Source organism: Cervus elaphus, chromosome 19 (assembly GCF_910594005.1).
Source record: "Cervus elaphus chromosome 19, mCerEla1.1, whole genome shotgun sequence".
NCBI classification, from domain to species: domain Eukaryota; kingdom Metazoa; phylum Chordata; class Mammalia; order Artiodactyla; family Cervidae; genus Cervus; species Cervus elaphus.
The window spans coordinates 4,255,054-4,262,878 of NC_057833.1; the positions used below are offsets into that span (position 1 = coordinate 4,255,054).

Sequence of the window (7,825 nt, forward strand, 5' to 3'; positions counted from 1 at the left end):
CACCCACGGATTGAACCCCAGTCCCCCACACTGTAGGCAGACACTTTACCATCTGAGCCACCAGGGAAGTCACCCTCTAGTAGGAAATAACAACACACTTCAGTATTCTTGCCTGGAAAAGTCCACAGACAGGAGCCTGGAAGACTGCAGTCTAAGGAGTCACAAAGAGTCAGGCATAACTGAGCAACTGGGCATGCATACACTCAGCATCCTTCCAGCATACAGATGTGTTCACCCAACTCTACCTTTGGAATTATTATGGAGGCTTCATCATGTAGGTATGAGCAGTCACTAACTCAACTGCCAGTCCCTGTCGCCTTCCTAGAGGATGGGGGATGGGGGTGGTGGTGAGGCTGAACATCCTAATCATGGCTTGGTCTTTCTGATAACAGGCCTCCATCTTGAAGTTACCAGGAGTGAACCAAGAGTCACCTCATTAGAACAAAAGACACTCTGATCACCCAGGAAATTTTAAGAGATTTAGGAGCTCCATGTTAAAAACTGAGGTCAAAGACTACATATTAGAACTAATAGTAGAAATAGTAGACAAGAGAGCTCCTGGTGCTTTTATAACTTAGGAAATTACTACAGTTTTAGACGTTCATTGTCAGGAACAGGGGCAGAGACCAATGTATTTACTTTTTCTATTATTTCGCACTAGATGATCTTGGGTTTGGCAGCGAGTTTTTTAAGACATAATACCAAAACAAAATCCATGAAAAAAATTAGTTGGATTTCATTAAAATCTAAAATCTCTGCTCTGTGAAAGATACCATCAAGAGAATGAAAAGACAAGTCACAGATTAGGAGGAAAATATTTGTAACAGACATATCTGAGAAAGGACATGTGTCCAACATATACAAAGAACTCTTAAAACTCAACAATAAGAATTGTTGATTAAAAAGTGGGTAAAAGATCTAGACAGATACATCACCAAAGAAGATATACAGATGCAAATAAGCAAATGAAAAGATGCTTAAATCATATGTCATTGTATATGTATGTACGTGTGTATTTAGTCACTAAGTTGTGCTCAATTCTTTGTAACCCCATGGACTATATATAGCCCACCATGCTCCTCTGTCCATGGGATTTCCCAGGCAAGAATACTGGAATGGGTTGCCATTTCCTTCTCCAGAGAATCTTCCTGACCCAGAGATCAATTGTTTCAAACTGTGTCTAAAACAACCATGAGGTACCTCTACATACCTACTGAAAGGGCTAAAATCCAAAACATTAGTACATCAAATGCTGGCAAGTATGTAGAGCAACTCCCAACCCTTGCTGGTCAAAATGCAAAATGGTTCAGTCATTTTTGAAGACAGTTTGATAGTTTCTTACAAAGCTAAGCATAGTCTTAGATATGATCCAGCAATTGCACTTCTAAGTATTTATCCAATTGAGCTGAAAACTGATGTCCACACACACAAAAACTACAAATGAATGTTTATAGCAATTCATAGTTGCCAAAAACTGGAAGAAACCAAGCTGTCCTTCCATAAGTGAATGGATAAACAAACTGTGGCACACCCACACACTGGAATATTATTCAGCAATAAAAGGAAGTCAGATATCAAGCCATGAAGAGTCTTGGAGAGGAGTCTCAAAAGCTTCAGTTCAGTTCAGTTCAGTTTAGTCACTCAGTTGTGTCCAACTCTTTGCTATCCCATGAACCGCAGCACTCCAGGCCTCCCTGTCCACCACCAACTCCCAGAGTTTACTCAGACTCATGTCCATTGAGTCAGTGATGCCATCCAGCCGTCTCATCCTCTGTCGTCCCCTTCTCCTCCTGCCCCCAATCCCTCCCAGCATCAGGGTCTTTTCCAATGAGTCAACTCTTCCCATCAGGTGGCCAAAGTATTGGAGTCTCAGCTTCAGCATCAGTCCTTCTAATGAACACCCAGGACTGATCTCCTTTATGAGGGACTGGTTGGATCTCCTTGAAGTCCAAGGGACACTCAAGAGTCTTCTCCAACACCACAGTTCAAAAGCCTGTTGCTAAGTAAAAGAAGGAAGACTGAACAAAAATTACATTTTGTATGATTCCAGCTACAGGACATTCTGGAAAAGGCCAAACTAAGGAGACAGTGAAAAGGTCAAGTGGTTGTCAAGGATTTGGGGGAGCATGGGGGAGGAATGAATTGGTAGAGCACACAGGAATTTTATGGCAGTGAAATCAGTCTTGAGAATATTGTAATGGTGGATACACAACTGTGCACCTGTAACAAGCCACAAAGGTATACAACTCTGAGCGTGAACCCTAGTGTAAATTATCATCCTAGTTACTAATGGTGTATCACTGTTGATAACAAATGTATTACAGTAATGGAAATAATTACATTAATAAAAGAGGAAACCGGAGGGGGGCAGAAGGGTATATGGGAACTCTAGTTTCTGCTAGATTTTTCTATAAACCTGAACTGCTCTAAAAACATAAAATCTACTAGACAAAAACAAGAACAATATCGTGACCAGTCAAGAAAGAGAGGGAATGGAATAAAAGAAATGTTTTATATTTTAACACCATCAATGGTATTTTCCCTGCATTTTTATTTTTATTTATTTATTTATTTTTTCCCTGCATTTTTAAAAAAGGGACCCTACATTTTCACTTGGCCTTGGGGCCTGAAAATTAGGTACCTGGGCCTGTTTATTACCTTGTATGAATAATAATAGCTAATGTTTATGGAGCACATACTATGCACCATGCTCTATACAAGGTTCTTTTCATATATTATTTAATTTTTACAACAACCCTATGAAGCAGATAGTGTTTTCATGCCCACTTAGAAATAAGGAAATCAAGCTTGAAAAGTCCAGTGTCTTGATCAAAGTCATTTAGCTAGTAGGAGAAAGAGTCGGACTTGAATTAAGCCATCTGATTCCAGAGTCAGTGCCAGGCCCCACCCACCAGCTAAAACACAGTGCCATCTTAGATTTCAAGCTTTCTGAGCTACTTCTTTAGCCATGCCACTGACCACCAAATATAAACCTCACTGATTGCAGCGCTCAGGAATCTGCCAAGAGGACAGTATTGCAATTTTAATCATCTCAGATGTAATGTGAATATTCCCAACCAGCAGATACTTTTAACAAAACCTCTCAAATTCTTTGGATAATGCAAGCTGCATAAATCCACAAGAGTCTTGTGAACATCATGGATGGTATTTCTTCAGAGACCAATTAATCACAGAGAATTTAATTTTCCCTAAGAAAATGTGCAATAGATACATGCTTTTATAAAGCCAGCCTCAACAATTTTGATACTGCACTGAGAAGACATTCAAGAAACAAACGTCAGGTCAAGGACAAGAAATCAAAATGAATCCTCTCAGTTTCTTTGCATAAGTTTTTTCCACACTTATTCCTGCTTTTTTTGTTTTTAAACTTGCTCAGCACATAACTATGGGGTTAAGCAAATGAGAACTTGTCATCTGCATAAGTTTTGAGGCGCAGTTGTCTGCACAAAGTTCAGGTCTCTGACCATCTTGTTGGTCCCAGTTCTGGGGCACAGATGTGTGCCTCAACTTACCAGATCAACTTAGCTCTGCAGAAACCAACCTCTCTCATAGTAACCACTGATCTTAAAAGGAATCTGATACAAACTGGTCTGCTGAAGTGGGTTCTGTTCTGATAGAAAATCATATCAAACTGAGCGGAGAAGGCTGTCATGGGAACCTTTGGAGTTTTGAAGTTGATGTGTTTTATCCTGCTGTGATAGAGCCAGCTAGCCCATACATCTCTGTTCTTTGGTGCATGATGGAAGCATGGGGGATATGTTATGATAAAAATCCCAAATATGCCTTCCACCATCTGTTAATAGCATGTGCTTGTGGACACTGTGCCAGGAAATATCGAGAACAAAGGAATGAGAGGCTCTCATTCCACAGAAATGAATCTCAGCCCCCACTGACGCTTGCTGGTTTGGTTACAGATGTGTCTGTGTCCTCAACGCCCAGACCCACACAGCACAGAAGACTGCTTTGGGGAAGCCAGACCAAGCCAGGTCTGTTTTGAAGATGGGCTCAGTGAAAGGCAGTATTGATGTTTTTCTTGCAACGTCTCAAAAATACAATTAAAGCAGAGAGAAAGAACCAACTAGTTTGCTGCTTCATATACCTATATGACTTGCTCACTGATAAAGTCATTAAAAACAACCACAGTTCTCTTGGAGGAAAAGGCATGCAAGTGGCATGTTTTGAATCAAGGTTTATAAGAAGATAAAAATGCACTGTTTAAAATATGTAGTCTGAAACCATCATATCTTATTACCTCAAAAGAATTTTTTCTTCCATATGATTGAGAATAACTGTAATAGACATAAAACCATCTGTAGAAATAACCAATAACTTAATACAACTAATGTCTATAGATAACTAATAGATAATTAGAACTCACACTGAACTATTAGTATCAGACTAACTAAACTAACTAGTATCAGAGTTAACAACTAATGAAAATTCTACTGTATTTTTGAGATTCATCTATTTTATAATGTGATCCTGGAAAAGATCTGGATTTTTTTTTTTTTTTTTTTTTTTTTTTTTTTTTAATTTTTTTATTAGTTGGAGGCTAATTACTTCACAACATTTCAGTGGGTTTTGTCATACATTGATATGAATCAGCCATAGATTTACACTTATTCCCCATCCCGATCCCCCCTCCCACCTCCCTCTTCACCCGACTCCTCTGGGTCTTCCCAGTGCACCAGGCCCGAGCACTTGTCTCATGCATCCCACCTGGGCTGGTGATCTGTTTCACCATAGATAGTATACATGCTGTTCTTTTGAAACATCCCACCCTCACATTCTCCCACAGAGTTCAAAAGTCTGTTCTGTATTTCTGTGTCTCTTTTTCTGTTTTGCATATAGGGTTATCATTACCATCTTTCTAAATTCCATATATATGTGTTAGTATGCTGTAATGTTCTTTATCTTTCTGGCTTACTTCACTCTGTATAATGGGCTCCAGTTTCATCCATCTCATTAGGACTGATTCAAATGAATTCTTTTTGACAGCTGAGTAATATTCCATGGTGTATATGTACCACAGCTTCCTTATCCATTCATCTGCTGATGGGCATCTAGGTTGCTTCCATGTCCTGGCTATTATAAACAGTGCTGCAATGAACATTGGGGTGCACGTGTCTCTTTCAGATCTGGTTTCCTCAGTGTGTATGCCCAAAAGTGGGATTGCTGGGTCATATGGCAGTTCTATTTCCAGTTTTTTAAGGAATCTCCACACTGTTTTCCATAGTGGCTGTACTAGTTTGCATTCCCACCAACAGTGTAAGAGGGTTCCCTTTTCTCCACACCCTCTCCAGCATTTATTGCTTGTAGTCTTTTGGATAGCAGCCATCCTGACTGGCGTGTAATGGTACCTCATTGTGGTTTTGATTTGCATTTCTCTAATAATGAGTGATGTTGAGCACCTTTTCATGTGTTTGTTAGCCATCTGTATGTCTTCTTTGGAGAAATGTCTGTTTAGTTCTTTGGCCCATTTTTTGATTGGGTCATTTATTTTTCTGGAATTGAGCTTCAGGAGTTGCTTGTATATTTTTGAGATTAATCCTTTGTCTGTTTCTTCATTTGCTATTATTTTCTCCCAATCTGAGGGCTGTCTTTTCACCTTACTTATAGTTTCCTTTGTAGTGCAAAAGCTTTTAAGTTTCATTAGATCCCATTGGTTTAGTTTTGCTTTTATTTCCAATATTCTGGGAGGTGGGTCATAGAGGATCTTGCTGTGATTTATGTCGGAGAGTGTTTTGCCTATGTTCTCCTCTAGGAGTTTTATAGTTTCTGGTCTTACATTTAGATCTTTAATCCATTTTGAGTTTATTTTTGTGTATGGTGTTAGAAAGTGTTCTAGTTTCATTCTTTTACAAGTGGTTGACCAGTTTTCCCAGCACCACTTGTTAAAGAGGTTGTCTTTTTTCCATTGTATATCCTTGCCTCCTTTGTCAAAGATAAGGTGTCCATAAGATCTGGATTTTTAAGACATGTCTGAAGTACTCAAGAAACTATTGAGTTCCAGGAAACTGATAGTATATACTAGAAAATGCCTGATTTACTCCTTAGAACATGCAATCAGGGATCCTGGAGTGCAGACCACATGTAGAAACTTCTAGGTAGAAGTTAGAAATATATCTGTAAAAGCAGGAGCTGTGCATCTATGCATAATATAAAACAAAATTGAAGTCTTATTTTTGTCCCCAAACATCCCTTTAATGATACTTCTGAGTTTTTTCATTAGAGCAAAGCTTTCTTCGAGCATCATCACTAAATAACACTTACCTATACCCCCCTTGCCCAGACTCACTTCCCCTCTAGCAAGCTTCCCTTCTCCGGCACTGCCTTTCGTTTGTAGTCTTCCGGCACTTCCGGCACTTCCAGCACTTCCGTTCGTTTGTAGTCTTCTGGCACTTCCGGCACTTCCGCACGTCCTTTCGTTTGTCAGGTGAGCGGCATGCTGCGCACACCGCCCCCCACCCCCACCCTGCCGGCCATTTAACTCTATTGGCTGTCCTCAACAGGAAGGTCTCAGAAGTTTGCTCGGTTTTTTTATTTAGTTTTTTGGCCGTGGTGTGTCTTCATTGCTGCATGAGGGCTTCCCCTAGTCGCGGGAGCGGGGGCTGCTCTCTAGTCGCCCCGCACTGGCTCGAGGCGAGTGGGCTTCAGTCGTTGAGGCTGGGCGCTAGAGTGCTGGCTCAGTGGTAGTTGTAGCACAGGGGCCTAGCTGCTCCGTGGCATATGGGATCTTGCCGGACCAGGGATCAAACCAGTGTCTTCCTGCATTGCAAGGTGGGTTCTTAACCACTGGAATACCAAGGAAGCCCAGAAGGTCTGGATTAGAATGGCACCCGTGCATCATTTTCTAGTGTAATCTACTCACTTTAGAGATGTCATTGATGCTCCCAAAGTTATATGATCATCACATGACTTCTCAGGCTAGCTGCTAGAAAGAGAACTTGTGATTCTCATTATAGTGTTCCTTCTACTATCAATATATTTGCTGCCTTTCCTTATCCATTTGTCTTTCTACCTCTCTACCCTTCCCGTCCCCAACTCCTGACAGAACTCTTGGCCCCATCAAATTGGGATGATTAGTCTTCTTTTTTTTGTTGTTTTTAATTTTTTAGCTTTGTCCCACGGCATATGGGGTCTTAGTTCCCCAACCAGGGATCGAACCCACGCCACCTACATTGGCAGGCAGATTCTCAACCACTGGACCACCAGGGAAGTCCTGCGATGGTTACTTTTCAATCCCATTCTCACAGGATTGAAAGGAGGTGGAAGGGAAAGCCCTCCCCTCCCATTCTTTCTTCCTATATCTCTTCCTTCTGTCACCTCTGTAAATAAAATTTTATTTATTTATTTTACTTTTTTTTTTTTTCAAAGGAGAAGGTGTGAGTACCCCCGGGAGGAGCCTGCTGAACCTCGGTTCTGCCCTGCTCCTTGGAGCTGTGTGTCCCGGCGCTTGAGGATAGAACCAGCGGATTGCTGGCCGCCGGTACCGAAGACATGACGCCGAGGGGGCCAGAGCCCGTTCCCTCTACCTCCGTACATTACGCGGATCGGGACTGCACGCCCGACCCCCGCCAAGAAAAGGAGGGTTGTAAATAAAATTTTAAAAGAGTTAATGCCTAAGCACATCGTTTTTAATGGATTTTAAATTAAGAAGTTAGCACTTGATTTTCATAGAATAAAATACTTGAAAGATACAATTATAATGAAGAAGACAAAAGCCACTCTAAATCCACAATCGAAATATAAACCTGTGAAGATACTGATTTATTTTTCTTCTAATATTTTTTGCAATACATAG

The 7,825-nt window shown here is 40.8% G+C and overlaps 1 non-coding gene across 1 annotated transcript; it reads right to left on the reverse strand.

Moving 5' to 3' along the window:
- Positions 1–7,463: 7,463 nt before the first annotated feature.
- Positions 7,464–7,612, reverse strand: LOC122676254. Its single transcript, XR_006335524.1, has one exon. It is a non-coding gene; the product is annotated as a small nucleolar RNA SNORA57 (small nucleolar RNA).
- Positions 7,613–7,825: the final 213 nt, after the last annotated feature.